A 20163-nucleotide genomic window follows, 5' to 3' on the forward strand; every position below is an offset into this window, starting at 1 on the left:
GGAAGCATTAGGACTAACCCATTTTCCTTTCAACACCATTATTTTTCATTTTTTTATCACCTACCCAAAAATCCCCCTAGTTAACCCCTTTGAGCCTAAATCGTTTTCGTTTCAAAACCCACAAAACAAACACCCTTTACCCACCAAAACCTTTTCTTTTCAAACCCTTTGTTTTAGTAAAAAGCTCGGTTATCTTGTGACGTTTCCTATAAAAAAATGAAAGTGTTGCAATAAACAAACAAGTTCCTCAAAGAAACTTTGTTTAAATATGCCTAGTGTGAATAAAAGTCACAAAAACAAAAAGTTTTACGACGACCGACGCTTTTTACGCTTTTAGCCATTTTTACTTACCACTAACCAAACCACCTACCCTTAGCCCAAGTCTAACCCTTCCCAAAGTCCTCTTGATATTTACGAAGGTTTACAGTTAAAAAGAAGGAGGTTTGATTGCTTGCAAGCATATGGTAGAAGTAAGTTCCATGCCGGTCTCAATTGTTTCACAAAAACATATCTTCGGCAGAGTGTTGAGTGATCTCCCGTGAGGTATGTGAACTTGTATATAAATGGAATTTTAAAGAGGCATGTTATGCCCAAATAAGTAATTTTTCTTGTGAAATGTTCTAAATAAATCATAACAAATAGGATTGTAAATAAAATAAAAATAAAACCCAATAAAGATCTTGGATTCCCGACACTCAAGACAACCCCAAAACTTCTCTACTACCTATTCCACTTGGGTGTGTAAAGCCACATATTAAAGAGTTTTGCTTGAGGACAAGCAAAGATTCAAGTGTGGGGTATTTGATGTGTGCAAAATGTAGCATATAAATTACATCAAATGAGACATAAAACTAACCCTTCTTAGTACTAATGTTGGAAAAGTGTGTTTTTGTCTTCCTTTTGAATTTTGAGGACCAAATGAGCTTAAACGAGCAAAAAGAACAAATATACAGCCAAAACCAACATAAATACAAAGAAACGGAATAAACGTGACATGGTTGACCCCTCGGCAGCATCCCCAAAAGCAAAAGCAAAAGCAAAAACAAGATACAGAAGACTGACGACGAGGTCGTGCCCACTAGACACGGGGGGCGTGGTCAGCTGCATGTAGAAAAGGCAAAGCTGTGGAAGCTTCTACGCCCACCACGGGGGGCGTGCCCATCTCAGGACAGGGCGTGGTCAACGCTAAGATACGCAGAATTTTGCAAAATTTTGGTAGTACAGATACGCTTCTGCCCACGGGGCCGTGCCCGCTGAACATGGGTCGTGTGGAACCATCTGCTGACAAATGCATTTAATGAATGAAGAGAAAGGGATGGCCACGGGGGCGTGCCCGGTGGACACTTGGCCGTGGCCAGGGTTCTGTGCAGGCTATAAATAGGGGTGCTTGGTTCACTTCAAAGGCATCCCTTGGCAAACCACTACTCTCCCACTTTGCCACCACTCCACCACCACTACAACACCCACATCCACCACCATGATCCACCATCCACCTTAGAGTGTGTATAGTAGTCTCGGGATCCAAGATTGATAGTAAGAGTTCTTGCCAATTAAAGGCCATGTTTGGTTAAGCATCTTACATCACTTGGTGAAGACAAGTATTTTATGTATTACTTTTGATTTTTAATCTTTCGGCACTTTTTACTTGGTTTTGTATTAATGACTTTAATAACTAGTTTCTTATGTTGAAGGTGAATTTTCTTTATCATTTGTATGTGGTGTCTTGGCATTACTTAATTGTCTATATAAAGTAAAAGATTTACACCATTCATGTCTCTACGGTCTATATAGAGATATGTTGGCTACCTGGTCGGGGGTTAAGGGAATGGTTTAGTAAGGTTCTTGCCTTGTTCAGTGTATAGATCCTGCAAGGACCTGGGTCAAGCTGACTAGGACCTCCTTCAATGCCCACTGGTATTGGATGGCGGGGGTGCGAATGGCTTGATCCCCTCATATGTAAACTACTATTAATACATTAAACCTGCTACTTGGGATTGTATCCCTGCTGACTCAAACCACTTAGCCGAGGGTAACGTCACCTTCAAAAGAGGGGCCTACCACTTTTCACATTAATAAGTTAATTAATTATCTTTCAATATTCCGACCCTTTGGGATTGTATCCTTGCTGACTCAAACCATTGGGTTGAGGGTAACGTCACCTTCAAAAGAGTAGGTGCCTAGTACTATAACTAAGATAATCTCTTAAAAAGTCCGAAAGTGCAAAAATCATCAAAGGATACATTAAAGGCGAGTCAGATCCAAGTTATTCATCTTGTCTATCTGTTTTTATTTTATTTTTATTTCTGCATTTTTAGTATTTATTTTCATGTTTAAAATCTTTTCTCAAAAAAAAATTTATATTGATTAGACGTTGAGGATAAACTGGTACTAAAAGCTCTTGTGTCCTTGGACGACCTCGGTATCTTACCAACGCTATACTACGCTCACGATGGGTGCACTTGCCCAAGTGTGTGTTTAGTGTTAGTACAATATCGTGTTTTATAAATCTAAAACTTGACTAATGCGTAAAATGGGCTTAAAAATCAATAAAAATTATATCACACCAAGCGCACACCATCCATTCATGATTCTGCATCCATGAGAAGAGTGGAAATAATAAGGATCATGGTTGAGTAGAACTCAATTGTCGCTGTGACTTCTATAGATTGTTGAATTCTCCCATTATGTCAGATAATGGTCAGAACCCCTTTCACAATGGTTAAGCCTCACTGGGACTCACCTGCACCCCACATTATTTTATGTATGCACCCATAATGATAATGTGATTTGCATATTCATCTCAGTGCCTCTTAACTTGTGTCAAAAGGTTCTTCTGATTCGTGTGTCAAATTGGATGTTTGTCAAAATAGTATGATCACAAAAGTTAAGGATTATATCATACTAACGATGCATCATAATGTAAGTAAGCAATTCATGTAATCGTACTGTAGTGTTAAGTACGCAACTATATGCAATGGTATACATAAGTGTATGCTAGACGTGTAATGTACACAGTAACTAAAGGACTAACCTTGCAATCTTGAGCTGAGTGTGATGGTCGATTTCGGAACTGTTTGGTTATAGTCTGGTTTTATAAAAGAGTTTTAAAACCTAGTTCACTATAACCAGTGGCTCTGATACCAAACTGTCACACCCCTAAAATACCACATGAGGAAATCCCCGCGAGGCGTTTGACGTACCAGGATCTAGCCATTAATCACATTGAACCAACAGTAATATACTAAATTGAAATTCCCATTCAATGTAAATAGTGAAATTCAAAACATATGTTTAAATCAGTTTACGTTCAGCGGAAGCATTAAATATTGTTCAAGCAATTCAACACCATAGTGTTTTAAAAATAATTCAACTTTAAATGTCTCCTCCAGCATCACAACCCATGACCACTCCAGCATTCCAGACTGCAAGTCCCATATCACTTATCTTTTGAGCTGCAGGCATGCAGAAAAAGTGAATCAGCACAAAACTGGCGAGTTCACAGTTTTGTTTATCCGTATAGTTAGTAAATATTTAGTTTAAAAACATGTTGATAATAACTCAATACCGCAAGACGATTGTTTGTTTGCCCTTCCCCAATGCCTATCAACATTGGTCATGTCTTCAAGGTCATTAGTTCACGCCCGATCTATCGAGATACGTTGTGAGGTTGTCAAGCCTAATAGCGTTATCAACTATTACCCTGTTGCCCTCTAAGCAACTAGTTTGGTAGTAAGATGGGACTTAAGTGAAAGAGTTGAGTAGATTATCCAACATTGAAATTAAACTATAGTTTGTAACATATCCCCTCTAAGGATATAAGTTTTAAAGTATACCCTACAGGGATGTAAGTTTGTTCGTTTTACCCCACAAGACACATGCTTGTGAAAGAGCAGTGAACTCACCTTAGATTTGCTCGGTAAGTTATGTTACTTTGTTCAGGGTTGATCAACCAAGTCCTATTATGGTTACTAATAACAATTAGGTTCATGTACAAGTAGTCCACGTATTTAACAGGTAGCATGCAATATAAGTCATCACGTAGCACATGACAGGCCATTCGGGCCACATACAAGTTGGTAACACCAGTCCACTATCCATGTAATAATTCAACTACCCATTTCATCATTTACAAGGGTGTGCGGCCTAGTTAATCCAAAGCCCATTGTGAGTGTGCGACTGGGTTTCGAGTGTGCGGTCTAGTAGGCCCCATGACCCAACTTATGAGTGCGCGGTTCATTCTAAATGTGCAGCCCAATACAAGGTAAAGTCCAATATAAATGTGCGGCCCACTATAGTAAGTGACGCACTTAAGAGTGTGCGGCCTCACCTTAGTGTGCGGTCATGCAATAACAAGTAGTACAGTGTGCATTATACAGGTTTGAGTAGGTTGTACTGAAGCACAAGTGCTCATGTCGTAGTGTGCGGTCACCGTTAAGTGTACGGCTGAGGGTGTGCGACCTCTCAATGTGCGACCCGGGGAAGTGTGCTACTCCCACTGTACGACTGACCAAGTGATTGGTCAGTTTGTAACCATTTGGCTTTATAGGATTCCACCCCCAATCCCATAACCGTTTCATCTTTGTAACAAAATCAATAACAGGTTCTATGATTCGCATAAACCCTAACCACTCACTAACAGTTAATCATCATAAATCAGTATTTGAATCCAGTATATATCAGTTTGTGAATGAATCCCTAAACCTTCATATAGTCACAATTCATCTTGTAGCACATAAAATCAAGTTCATGAACATCAACTCGTTACTAAAGATCATTGTTCGAACACTATGGCCACCCCTAATTCATACCAGTAGTTTATCATCATACCAATGATCGACCAGATCCAATTCAGTTAACAAACGAAACCTAGAATCATGCTTTAATCTTTACACACCCATACACACTAACAGGTAAACATATATCCAAGAACACCAACGAATGTAAATCAATCACTGAGGGACATATTAACTGAATGCTAGAACGAGGAAGATGATGTTTCGAAGGGAAGAAAGCTTCAAGAAAGGTACAGCCGTCGATGCCAAGGAGAGGAAGGAAAAGAGTAGGGTTTGTTGTTGTTTCTAAAACTATAAACACATACTACACACCCTTCATGTATGTGTATTTCCACAAGGGTTGGGCTTGAAATAGTTTTGGGCCGACAACTGGCCCACAAAACGTGTGCGGTCCGTCAATGGGGTACGGTCCGACAAGAGTGTGCGGCTGATTTAAATTAAAAAACTTAATGCTTAATATTTAAACAATTTACAATTTTGCAACCACTAACAATCTCGTAATAAAATCATGTTTAACATAGCACACACTCGGTTACAACGTATAATGGAACATGAAACATAACGATACGAGCTAAAGGTCATGGAATCAGGTAATGATAACCTTGAAAGTTAGGGTTATCACAAGACTGATTAGAGGACGACCCAGCCATCGATCGAGAAAAGGAGAGATTAACCCTACTTAATGAGAGTCGACCCGTGGATTAACCTCTCGGTTAACCACTGTTTCATCACCGATGGAAGTAATTTGGTTTGTGTTTCAAGCGGTGGTTGTGGTGGGATGGCTTTGTAGAGGTGGGGTTGTTGCAATGGTGGTTGCGGTGGATGTTAGTGGGGATCGATGAAGAAGATGAAGTGGGTTTGGGTGGGGTACGGGTGGCCCCCACTTGAAATCATAAATAATAAATTGATTTTTAATGTTTTACTTTTTGTTTTTTATATCAAGGGTATTTAAGTCTTTTCACATCCATTTAACACCAAAAATTAATCCTCATCTACGTTAAGGACTATTGAAGAAACGGGAGAGCGAACGTTGGGACTATATCTTTAATTTTTGAAAGTAAGGGACTATAGGTGACAATGATGTAATCCGAACATTTTGTTTCCAAATAATAACTCATTTTCAGCCAAACAGCCATTTTAACCATAACCCATACCACCCAAACCAAATTTTATCAGACTCCATTTTCACTAATTACACCAACCAGCCAGCCTACTAGTTCTGGATTCCCATAAGTCTCATTCCATTGTGGTTTTTAATACTCACTATGTACAAGTGTACAACGGACCGTTAGGTGTCCTAAAGCTTGGAATTTCTTATGCTTGATCTTAAAATAAGTATAATGGTTCTGTCATGCAAATAAAATAAAAGCACTATCATGGAACATTTTAATATATACGTCTTTTGTGTATACTACTATACCATATAGCTACAACTATGTTTAATGGTTCACATTTATAATTACGGCTTTACTTATTTTATTTTATTTGGGAAAAATTGAAATTAAACCAACCTTTAATACCTATATAGATAAACAATGATTTGATCTAAAATCTAGCTATGACATGGTTTATCCCTAACATATATTAACGAATACCTTTTCTTATTTCCAATTCTGTCTATCCATAAAATATATTAACGTATACATTTTTCATTTGATAGTATGGTCCAAGCAAGGGGATCCGCATTGAATGGATAGGTTCACAGAAGCCCATTGATTTTTAAATTTTTACTAGAAGAGACAAAATCTTTTCTCTGAAAGCGAAGATATATATATAAGAAAGAAAAAACAAAGGCTAAAGCAAGGTGCTCAAGCACGAGCACAGTGAAACAAACTCAATCGTTTTTTTAGTGACCTTAAATAATTTATTAAAGTGAACCCATATGAACAAATTCAAGGATGGTGTAATGGTAAAACGCTTGTCACCTAATTTTACTCTCAAAATGGTCAGTGGCTAGCCTTAGTTTATAGGTGCTTTTTTTCTTTCCTTTCCTTAAGCATTCTAAAATAGTTGAACTCACTTTCTAATAACAACGAAATAAATACTGTGTATGTGCAAGTATTATATTAGTTGTCTTGTTGTTTTTCATCTCATAATGGTGCGTAACTCTTTAAATATATGTTGGTCTCTTCAAATTTTATTCCTAAGACCGGGTGTTGTGGGTTAATTATGAAGTTGTTAACGGTGCCACTTCGGCGGTTAAAGTAGGGCACACCGCCCCCAAACGTTAACAGGCCTAGTTAATGGGGTTTTGGTTAATGGGTTGATGAAGGAAGATGCTTTCAAAGTTTTTATAAAACATTATATTTGATAGAAAATTATGTCACACTGATTAAAAACTATAAAAAACGAATAGCAACACTTGTGGCAAAAATATCGATATGACGTTTTTCAGCATCAGTTCCATTTGTTTTATTTCGTTGCCGGTACGGTTACTGAAAGCGCTGTAGTTAAGACGAAAAAAATTCAAAGCACAACTTAGTTTGTTACGATACGAATACTTTACAATACCAAGAAAAAAAATTATTTACAATGATTTACTTGCACAAAAGTTAGTTATACAATTTAAGACATCCTTTTATTACCATAAACATTTTATCCAAAATACTACGATCAAGGTATTTTAATTAAAAAAAAAAATCTATTTTTAGCTTTAACACTGTGGTCTCAAATAGGGTAAACAAACTCAGCATCAAGTTTAACAAATTCTTGGAATTTGATCATTTGATCACGTGAATGCAACCAAGGCTTCTGTTATGTATCAATGGATCTTTAACATCAAATATAGATAATGTATTTATTTAACAATAGGCGCCCAAGGGTGGACTCATTAAAAGAGGGGAAGTTTGTTAACCAACGAAAATAAATAAATAAATAAATAAATAAATAAATAAATAAATAAATAATGTGCAATATAAATACTTAAAATCAGTATGATAAAAAATGTTAATATGGACAATTAAAAAGACAAATAGTAAAAAAACATACAATTTCTTTATTTCATTGACATGATTGGGTTTCAGTTTCACCAAATACTACCTTAATTTTTTCGAATTATAAATAAGAAAAGAAATTTTTGTTTGTTTGTTTTTTATTGTTTTATGCTTATTTGTTTGTTTGTTTTTTATTGTTTTATGCTTATTTGTTTGTTTATTTTTTATTGTTTTATGCTTATGTAAGAAGGTGTCCCAGAGTTCTATTGGAAATCGTTAGTTAATTATATTCAAAATGTTGATAAATTTGAGCGAAAATTTTATTCGTTACACAAAAAATAGTTGCTTGCTTTGTAATGATTGTCTAGATGTTGTAATAAACAGTGTTTAAAACGTAAAAACCCATACAAAACAATTCTACAGATATTGTATTTTATTATACATTTTCAAATACATTATTATTATAATTATAATGGATTTGGTGTTGATTTTCTGTAACTTAGACAAGGTCAAAATGAGTGATAGACATTCGAACACCAAAAATTGGCGATACAGATAAATAAATTATTGGGCCCACCACTAAACACAACGCCAACCCTGCCGCCAATGCCAACAGTTCTATCCATACCGCCTCTATCATCGAAATTATCATCACTAGTAAAAAAAAGGCGTGAAATATATTTTTCTATTCAATTTAAATAATAACTCATTTTGAGCCAAATATCTATTATGTTTTTAACTATAACCCATATGACCCAAACCAAATTTAATCAAACTCCATTTTGACTAATAACCCGATCCAGCAAGCTTATCTTTAGTTCTGGATACCCACAAGTCTCATTCCATTGTGGTTTTTAATACTCACTACACACAAGCATACAACAAACTATTAGATGTCCTAAAGCTTGGATTTTCCTATGTTTGGTCTTGAATTAAGTATAATGGTTCTGTCATGCAAATAAAATAAAAGTAAATTATGGAATAGTTTAAAATATATATATAAATATATATATATTATATATATAGGGAGCCGCTAGAATGAGAACCACCCCGAGTTGTAAGAACCGCGAGAACCACACCATCCGGGTCGCCGTTTTCCATTATTTTTTTTACAACTAGATGTGTAAATTATAAACACATCCGTAAAAAAAAAACTTAAACGCCCCCCCCCCCCGCGAGGGGGTAGTTTTTTACACCACAAGTTTGGTGAAAAAAAAATAAAAACAACAAACTTATGGTGTAAAAACTACCCCCTCGGGGGGGGGGGGGGGCGTTTAAATTTTTTTTTTTAGGGATGTGTTTATAATTTACACATCTAGTTGTAAAAAAAAATCGTGGTAAACGGCGACCCGGATGGTGTGGTTCTCGCGGTTCTTACAACTCGGGGTGGTTCTCATTCTAGCAGCCCCTATATATATATATATATATATATATGGAGGGGCTCATGCGAGAACTCCATTTATTGCGAGAACCGCGAGAACCAATGTGAACACAACCTAAAATAGCTAAAAAAACCTAACCCCCACCCCCCCCCCAAAAAAAAAAAAAAAAAAAACCTAACCCCCCCCCCCCACCCCACCCAAGTTAAATGCTAAAAACTAAAACCCCCCAAAAAACCTAACCCCCCCCCCCTCAAAAAAAACCTAAACCCCCCTCCCCCACCCCCCAAAAACCTAAACCCCCCCCCCTCCCACCCCCAAGCTAAAATGCTAAAAACTAAACCCCCAAAAAATCTAAAAAAATCTAAAAAAATCTAAAAAAATCAAAAAAAAATCAAAATTTTTTTTTAATATTTTTTATGTTCAAATCACTACTTTTAGTGGCAAAAATTTTTTTTAAAAAAAAAAAAACTTTTTTTAATTTTTTTTTTGCTTCGAAAAGTAGCGATTTTAATATAAAAAAATTAAAAAAAAATTGTGTGATTTTTTGCTATTTTTAGGCATTTTTGGTTATGTTCACATTGGTTCTCGCGGTTCTCGCAATAAGGGGCGGTTCTCACATGATCTTCTCTCTCTCTCTCTCTCTCTCTCTCTCTCTCTCTATATATATATATATATATATATATAGGGGGCTCCTAGAATGAAAACCACCCCGAGTTGTAAGAACCTCGAGACTACACCCCACGGAGCGCCATTCGCCATGATTTTTTTTACAAGTAGATGTGTGTATTATAAACACAGTCGTAAAAAATCATGGTGAACGGCGCTCCGTGGGGTGTAGTTTTTTACACCACAAGTTTGGTGTTTTTTAATTTTTTTTCTTTTTTCTTTTTTTTTTCACCAAACTTGTGGTGTAAAAAACTACACCCCACGGAGCGCCGTTCGCCATGATTTTTTACGGCTGTGTTTATAATATACACATCTACTTGTAAAAAAAAAATCATGGCGAACGGCGCTCCGTGGGGTGTAGTTCTCGCGGTTCTTACAACTCGAGGTGGTTTTCATTCTAACGGCTCCCTATATATATATATATATATATATATATATATATATATATATATATATATATATATATATATATATATATGAGGGATGGTTAAAATGAAAACCACTTTTATTGTGAAAACTCGAAAACTAACTAAAAATAGCCTAAAAAACACACAAATCTTTTTTTCACTTTTTTTTATAAAAATCGTTTGTTTTTATATATGAAAGAGTAAACTGCCATTTTGGTCCCTGTGGTTTGGGCACTTTTGCTATTTTAGTCCATATCTCAAACTTTTTACATCTGGGTCCCTGTGGTTTGCATTTTGTTGCCATTTTAGTCCAAAATCCAAAAACCCTATTTTTTTAACTGTTGCAACCTTCTATTTTGTCTTTTAGTTCAAGGGCATTTTGGTCATTTTGCTTTTCATTTAACATTTTCTTAATTAAAAATTAATATATATATATATATATATATAATCAGCTCTCTCTCTCTCTTATTTAAAACCCAGATCAAATACCCCCTATCCCAAACCCAGATCAAATACCCCCTATCCCAATACCCAGAGCAAATACCCCCTATCCCAAACCCAGATCAAGATGGAGGTGGTGGTCGTCGGAGATGTTGTAGGTTACCGTAGGACTCGTCGGAGAAGATGAAAATAGATGGTATGAAAGTTGCAGGTTAACGAGATCAACGAAGACGGTGATGGTGAACGTTGAAGATGAAGAGGTGGTTGTTCTCCGATAACCAAGGAGGAGGTGCTCACCGGATTGAGTTTGCCCGGTCTTTTTTGGGTGGAGGTGCTCACCGGATTGAGTTGCAGGTTCATCGGAAACCATATTGGTCACCGGATGGTGTTGTGATGTAAGAGAGAGAGGGGGGGGGGGCGGTGGTTGCAGGGGCTTTGATTCTGAACGGAAAACAAACAGGGGTGGGTGTGGCGACGCACTTTGTTCATCTGGGTCTCGTTCTAATAGCAGGTATGGAGACACACTTGCGGTTTTTTTCTGATTTTGCTTGATTAAATTCATTTTATCCCAGCTTTGATTCGTTGAAATCTCAACTACCCAGATCTTTTTTTTTCGGTTTCGGATAATGGGTCAATGAAGGATTGTTCGTTTGGGTCTCGTTCTGATAGCAGGTTGTTAAAGTTGTTGACTTTCTGTGGTTTTGATTAATGTGGTTGTGTGTAATTGATTTGAAGCATTTGGGTAAGCTTGTTATTGAAAAAGATGGAGGCTGCTTGTGTGAGGTAGGGTCTTTTTGGAGGATGAAGTAGGTTCTGTGCATTTATATGGTCAAACCTTTTATTAAGTTTAATTATTTAAATAAATAATGAGTTATAATAAAACTAAAATGACCAATTTACCCTTAAAGAAAATGACAAGTATCAGGATTAAATTTGACAAACAAGACCTGATTTCATTTTTGGACCAAAATGGCAATAAAACTGAAACCATAAGGACCCAGATGTAAAAAGTTTGAGATTTGAACTAAAGTGGCAAAAGTGGCTAAACCACAGGGACCAAAATAGTAGTTTACTCTATATGAAAAAAAAAAACTTTTTTTCAAAAAAAAAAAAAAACTTTTTTTTGTAGTACACATGTGTAATAATACACATGTGTAGTGTGTACTACACATGTGTAGTATTACATATGTGCACTACACAATTTTTTTTTTTGAAATTTTTTTATATAAAAACACCTGCGAAAATTATTATGCAAAAAAAAAAATAAATTGGTGTTTTTTTTGGCTTTTTTAATTAGTTTTCGAGTTTTCACAATAATTAGTGGTTTTCATTTGAACCTTCTCCTATATATATATATATATATATATATATATATATATAGGGAGAAGATCATGAGAGAACCACCTCTTATTGTGAGAACTGCGAGAACCAATGTGAACACACCAAATTGCCTAAAAATAGCTAAAAATCACACAAAAGTTTTTTTTTGAATTTTTTAATATTTTTTATAAAAAAATCGCTACTTTTCGAAGCAAAAAAATAAATAATTTTTTAAAAAAAAAAAAATTTTTTTTTTTGGCTTCTAAAAGTAGCGATTTTAACATGAAAAATATTAAAAAATTCAAAAAAAAATTTTTAGATTTTTTTTTTAGATTTTTTTAGGTTTTTTGGGGGTTTAGTTTTTAGCATTTTAGCTTGGGGGAGGGGGGGGATTAGGTTTTTGGGGGGTGGGGGAGGGGGGTTTAGGTTTTTTTTTTTTTTTTGGGGGGGTGGGGTTGGGGTTAGGTTTTTTTTAGCATTTAGCTTGGGGGGGGGTGGGGGGTTTAGGTTTTTTTTTTTTTTTTGGGGGGGGGGGGGTGGGGGTTATGTTTTTTTTAGGTTTTTTTAGCTATTTTAGGTTGTGTTCACATTGGTTCTCAAGGTTCTCACAATAAGGGTGGTTCTCGCATGAGCCCCTCCCTATATATATATATATATATATATATATATATATATATATATATATATATTTTGTATACTACCAACCAGATAGCTACAACTTTGTTTAATAGTTCACATTTATAATTATGATTTTACTTATTATTATATTATTTGTAAAAAATAAAATAAAGCAACCTTTAATAGCAAAATAGAAAAATAATGATTTGTTCTAAAATCCAGCTATGGCGTAGTTTATCCGTAACATATATAAACAAATACCTTTTTCTTATTGAGTTAATTAGACAGTTAGGGAAGTCCCTATGGTTAATACATTCACTTAACATCAAAAACTAACCGTCATTTACGCTAGTGACTATTAGAGAAACGAGAGACCAAACGTTGGAGACTATATCTGTAATTTTAGAAAGTTAGGGATAATAGTTGAAATTGAAGCAAACCACAAAGACTCTTGGGGCATTATTTTTAAATAATAACTAACATTGAGCCAGACATCCATTTTAACCATAACCTATATGACCGAAACCAAATTTAGTCAGACTCCATTTTGACTAATTACAGATCCAACCAACCTATCTTTAGTTCCGGATTCTCACAAGTCTCATTCCATTGTTATTTTTGATACTCAATACGCACAATTAGTTCTTGATTCTCACAAGTCTAATTTCATTGTGGTTTTTAATACTCACTACGCACAAGTGTACAACCGATTGTTAGATGTCCCAAAGCTTGGAAATTCCTATGCTTGGTCTTAAAAAAGTATAATGATTCTCTCATACAAATAAAATATAAGCACGTCATGCAACATTTTAATATATACTCTATTATGTATACTACTATACCATATAGCTACAACTTTGTTTAATATTTCACATTTATAATTATGATTTTACTTATTTTATTTTATTTGGGGAAATTTGAAATTAAACCAACATTTTAATAGCTATATACATAAATAATGATTTGATATAAAAATCTACCTATGATGTGGTTTATCCCTAACATATATTAACGAATACCTTTTTTTATTTCCAATTCGGTCTATCACTAAAATATATTAACGAATACCTTTTTCATTTGATAGTGTGGTCCAAGCATGGGCGAATCCACATTGAATGGATCGTTGAAACCCATTGATTTTTGTATTTGTATTAGAAGAGACATAATAATTTCTTTGAACAGCGAAAATACATATTAGAAAGAAAAAAAACAAAGGCTCAAGCAAGGTGCTCAAGCACCACGAGTACAATGAAGCAAATTGAAGATAATATAACCGTTTTTTTAGTGACATTACATAATTTATAAAAGTGAACCCATACGAGTAAATTCAAGGACGGTGTAATGATCAAACCCTTGTCACATATTTAACTCTTAAAATGGTCATTGACCAGCCTCAGTTTATAGGTGTTTTTTTAATCATTCCAAACACTCTTAGGGCTATATTAGTTCTAAAGCATTCCAAATTAGTTGAGCTCACTTTTTGATAACAAAGGTTTAAATAATGTGTATTTGCAAGTATTATATTAGGTGTCTTGTTGTTTTCCATCTCAATAATGGTGCATAACTCTTTAAATATATGTTGGTCTCTTGAAATTTTATTCTTAAGAATAGGTGATGTGGGTTAGTTATGAAGCAATGTCAGTTTAGCGGTAAAAGGAGGGGACACCGCCCCCAAATGTTAACACGCCTAGTTAATGGAGTTTTGGTTAATGGGTTGACGAAAGAAGATGGTTTCAAAGTTTTCATAAACCATTATATTTGAAAGAAAATTATGTCACATTGATTAAAAAACTAATAAAACCAATAGCAATTGTGGCAAAAATATCGATACGTCGTTTTTTTAGCATCAATGCGCTATAGTTAAGACCCAAAAAAATATATTTTTCAGAGCACAACTCAGTTTGTTAGAGAGTGTACTTTACAATACCAAGAAAAAATGTATTTACAATGATTTACTTACACAAAAGTTAGTTATACAATTTATGACATCCTTTTGTTACCATACAAATTTTATCCAAAATAGTACGATCATAAAACAACGTATTTTGAATAAAAAAATCTAGTTTTAGCTTTAACACTTTGGTCTCAAATTGGGTAAACACACTCAGCATCAAGTTTAACAAATTCTTGGAATTGGATCATTTGATCACGTGAATGCAACCAAGGCTTATGTTATGTATCAATAGATCTTTAACATCAAATATAGATAATGTATTTATTTAATATAGACGCCCAAGGGTGGACTCATTAAAGGAGGAGAAGTTTGTTAATCAACGAAAATACATAAATAGTTAAATAAATAAATAATGTGTAATATAAATAATTAAAATCAGTGTGATAAAAAATGTTAATATGGACAATTAAAAAGACAAATAGTTAAAAAACATACAATTTCTTTACTACCTTAATTTTTTTGAATTATAAATAGGAAAAGAAATGTTTGTTTGTTTTTATGGTTTTATGCTTATTTGTTTGTTTGTTTTTAATTGTTTTATGCTTATATTAGTGGTTCCTTAGTATAGGCTCCAGTTGAAGAATAATGTCGTAACTTTACATTAAACTAAAAAAAAATTGTAAGAAGGTTTCCCTGAGTTCTATTGGAAATCGTTAGTTAATTATATTCACAATGTTGATAAATTTGAGCGGTAACGGAAAATAGGTGCTTGCTTTGTAATGATTGTCTAGATGATGTAATAGACTTTGTTTAAAACGTAAAAACCCATATAAAACAATTCTTAAGATATTGTATTTTATTATACATGTTCTAATAAATTATTAGAGTAAATTGCTAAAATGGTCCCTGAGGTTTGATCACTTTTGCCATTTTAGACAAAACTCAAACCTTTTGAATCTAGATCCCTGGGTTTCCAATTTTGTTGTCATTTTCATCAAAAATCTAAATCTGGTCAGATTTTTTAGTTAACATCCCGTTTTTTTTTGTCTTTTTTTTCTCTCTTTTAATCAAGGGCAAAATGGTCTATAACGTTTTATTATAACAAATAAAAAATCTGATCATTTTTTCATTCATTAAAAGGAAGGAAAAAGACAAAAAAACTAGATGTTAACTGAAAAATTTGACCAGATTTTGATTTTGGATGAAAATGGCAAAAAACTTGAAACCACAGGGACCCAGATTCAAAAGGTTTGAGTTTTGGACTAAAGTGACAAAAGTGACCAAACCTTAGGGACTATTTTAGCAGTTTACTCAAATTATTATTATAATAGTAATTGATTTGGTGTTGATTTTCTATTACTTAGACGAAGTCAAAATGAGTGATAGACATTCGAACACAAAAAATTAGCTATAACGATAAATAAATTGTTGGGCCCACCTCTAAACACAACGCCAACCCTACCGCCAATGCCAACAGTTCTTTCCATACTACTTCTATCATCGAAATTATCATCACTACTTGTCATAAAAACAAATATAAGGCGTGAAATATCTTTTTCTATTCAATACAATTCATTTCAAGGGGATAGTTTTTTAAATAATAACTCCTTTTTAGCGGATAACCCCAATTTCGGATTAATAGCACATCCCAATAGGGGACGACCATACTTGTTCAATTTATCTCTTACAACTTGGATACCGTGAGGCGAACCCTCGAAAGTTTTAACATACGCAGTCTGGATTCGCAAATCTTCCAGACGTAGAGCACGCAGGGCTTTGAACCCAAATAATATTACCTACAATGGAAGTAAACATGTTAGTAACAGAACCTTCTTCAAAAAGGTCTAATGGGTAAGCTACATAAGCAATATATTTATTGTCTTCTCGAGGAACATGCTCAAGTCCATAGCATCGGCCTTTGTAACGGTCAAGGCTAGTAAGTCCATCGGTCCATACAATTATCTATGTACCAGTAGAAGATTCGGCAGTTACTACGACCCCCTGCTTCTTCAGGCGGAACTCCAGGTTGAGGAGTTACTCGAAATGCTGCCAAGATATCAGTATCCTTGGTTTCATATTCAGGTGTATAATAAGTCAATTTATAATCTTTAACACCAGATTGAACACAAAAAATTAGCGATTACGATAAATAAATTGTTGGGCCCACCACTAAACACAACGCCAACCGTGCCGCCAACGCCAATAATTCTATCCATACTGCTTCTATCATCGAAATTATCATCACTAGTTGTCATAAAAGCAAATATAAAGCGTGAAATATATTTTTCTATTCAATGCATTCATTTCAAGGGATCGTTTTTTAAATAATAACTCATTTTGATCCAGACATCTATTTTAAGTTTTTAACTATAACCCATATGACCCAAACCAAATTTAATCAAACTCAATTTTAACTAATAACCCGATCCAGCCAGCCTATCTTTAGTTATGGATTCCCACAAGTCTCATTCCATTGTGGTTTTTAATACTCACTACGCACAAGTGTACAACAAACCGTTAGGTGGCCGAAAGCTTGGAATTTCCTATGTTTCGTCTTGAATTAAGTATAACTGTTCTGTGATGCAAATAAAATAAAAGTAAATTATGGAACATTTTAGTATATATGTCTATTTTGTGTACTACCAACTAGATAGCTACAACTTTGTTTATTAGTTCACATTTATAATTATGATTTTACTTATTATTATATTATCTGAGAAAAAAATAAAATTAAACCAACCTTTAATACCAAAATAGAAAAATAATGATTTAATCTAAAATCCAACTATGGAGCGTTTTATCCCTAACATATATTAACAAATACCTTATCTTATTTGAGTTAATTACACCGTTAGGGAAGTCCCTGTGGTTTATGTAGGAATCCGTTCGTATAAAATAAATAAAAATACTTTTATTAACTTGAATTACAGAAACAAATCAGAATGAAATGGAAGTACAATACAGTTACAACTGAAAATAGAAATACAAGAACAGAAAACACGAACAGACGAAACTGTTCTTGGCTGAGGATCGTGTTAGACACGGGTCCCTTAAAACAAATTTCGTGTCTCCCAGGAGAGGAGAACACGTTTGTTTCTAGGATACAACAGCCGCAAGCAGTTGCACTGCCGGTCTTGACTCCAACATGAAGGTGTACCTTGAGCTCTTGAAGAAGATGAAGAATTTCAGAGAGGAGATTGTAGATGTGACAACTGGCAAATAACTGGTAATTCCGTACAATCTAATCACTATTTATATTTCTAAATCTCATGCATTTAACGTAATTTAATTACGTAACTGTGTCGTACACTGGATATCAGTGTTAGGACAAGAAAACAAAGCTGAAACATATGCTGGTTTTCGTCATATTTCAAAACCAGTCAAACAATGTTCTAAAAGTGTTGGTAAAAAGTGTTGCGTGCACTATTCACGGTTACACTATTCATGCCATCAAAACCGTGAAAACAGAACGAAACACTGAAAAACGACACACGGATAACATAACTGAGTCCATTATAATAAGAAAACAATAATACGAAAGCATATCTTGCAAAGATACAAGACCTTCTAGTATAACGCCCTAATTGCAAAAATGTCCGTTTCGGCCAAAAATATGACATTTTAACTCGTCCGAAACCATAATTTAGCATTTCCGGGACTTTGGAATTATGTCACTTGATAAAAAACAATCTAAAACATTTTAAGGATATCAATGGGATGACCAAAATCATAAGCTTTCGATGTTATATCGCTATACACATAACTAGTCCGTATCGACCCGAAAAACTAGTTAGCGACATTTTCACCACAAAACAACCAAACGAAGAAGCTAGTGAACTAGTTAAGCTTATTTTCAGACTCGGAACCACTTCATGCTATGCTTGACGGTGGAACAACAACTTGCGACAAAGCGTCGTCGGTACGACGCAAAAGTGACGTTAATTAGCCGACCCCTAAACGGAAAGCCTTTAAGGTATCAAAATACAACTTACACTAGTCTAGCGAACTAGTCAACCATATTTTGGCGTCGTATGCACCTTAAATAAATGCCATAGCATCGATGGTAAATTAAAACCATAACTCCTGGTATTATACCGCATCTTTTGTATAACACCCGATATCAAACCGACGAACGAACTAGTGGCATTTTGCCATCTAAAATCAATACCCCCAAACTAATAGACTAGTTAGACATAAATTAGCATCACTAACATCTTAAATATACAATACTTTCTTTAATGGCATAAATATCTAAAATCAACTATCATCACATGTAGAAAATTAGTTTTATATTACAACTCCCATACCACATTCCTTTACCCTCATTGAAAACGATCATCAAAGGGGCCCCACCCCTTGATTCATGTTGAATTTGTAACAAGAAGTATGGTTGTTGAATGATTATCTTGACTTTGCAAGACTTGGGAACATCATATCTAGACATCACCATGCTTATTATACATGTTCCTATCATTCAAAATTTCACACAACACTCCCCATATTTCTTTCTATCTTACGGCAGCCATAGGACACACAAAACTCACCTTTTGATCTTCATTAAACACCCAAAATTCATCAAATCTAGCCATCCTAATATCATACACACATGGGTTAAACATGGAACTTTATTAGGAGCACTTTGGAGCTTAAACATCTTCTTATTTTCTTGTCTAGATTGTGCAATATTGTAAGTCTTCTAATCACCATTTTTAAGCTTCATATTACTAGTTAATCTCAAAAGTACAAGTTGATTATCTTGAAGCTTAATAAAAATCACAACAAAAACCCTAATCTCAAAGCTAATAAACACTAAATCTAACTATATTATGTGTTAATATGTGTAGATTAGTGTAGTTATTTTGTATGATCATATTGTTTATGTTGATCTTGTTAATATTAGTGATTTAAAGTCTATGTTTATGATGATCTTGTGAGTGGGTTCTTGTAGTATTCAAGACTTGTGTTCATCTTGCCATGATGAACATAAAAATGTGATTTAAACATGGTTATGTTTAAATCTTGAAAGGTCATCATACTCACTTTCATGAACTAATTATATAATTTTTAGACTTCATAAAGAAGCAAGTGTTTAAATGGATTTAACACTTAATTTTGGAAGTTTATTAAACTTTGTTCTTACAAGTTAAGTTTAATAACTTGATTTTTGTGAAATATCACCATAAAAAGTCTAGTAATCAAAGGGGTTAAAGCGGGAAAACTTGATTTGAACTTATGACAAAAATATTGTCTTCAAAAAGTCTAGTAAAAATGTGAAGATTATTTGTTAAACAAGTGGTTAAAATACACTTATAAAGTTCATGGAAATGAGGGTTAAAATGTATGACATCATGCATGTAAAGTTGGGGTAATGAAACTTGATTTGGAAATTGATTATGATTATGGGTTTAAACGCGTTTTTATAACGTGGGAAACGTCATAGTTTAGGGGAAACTATGTCAAATTTTTCTAAAAATCTAATTAATCGCGATTAAAAATGGGATTAAAGGGTGATTAACAATGTTAAACGCGATTAGTGGTCTTAAACGTCAAACTTTGATGGGAATATTTAAGGCTTAAATATTCAATAAGTTTTATGGACTTAAACTTATTCTTTTACAAAAAATAAATGGTTAAAAATGTAACCATATATGTATATATATTTTTGGTAAAAAAAATTATATATATATATATATATATATATATATATAT

Source organism: Helianthus annuus, chromosome 3 (assembly GCF_002127325.2).
Source record: "Helianthus annuus cultivar XRQ/B chromosome 3, HanXRQr2.0-SUNRISE, whole genome shotgun sequence".
Classification (NCBI taxonomy): Eukaryota; Viridiplantae; Streptophyta; class Magnoliopsida; order Asterales; family Asteraceae; genus Helianthus; species Helianthus annuus.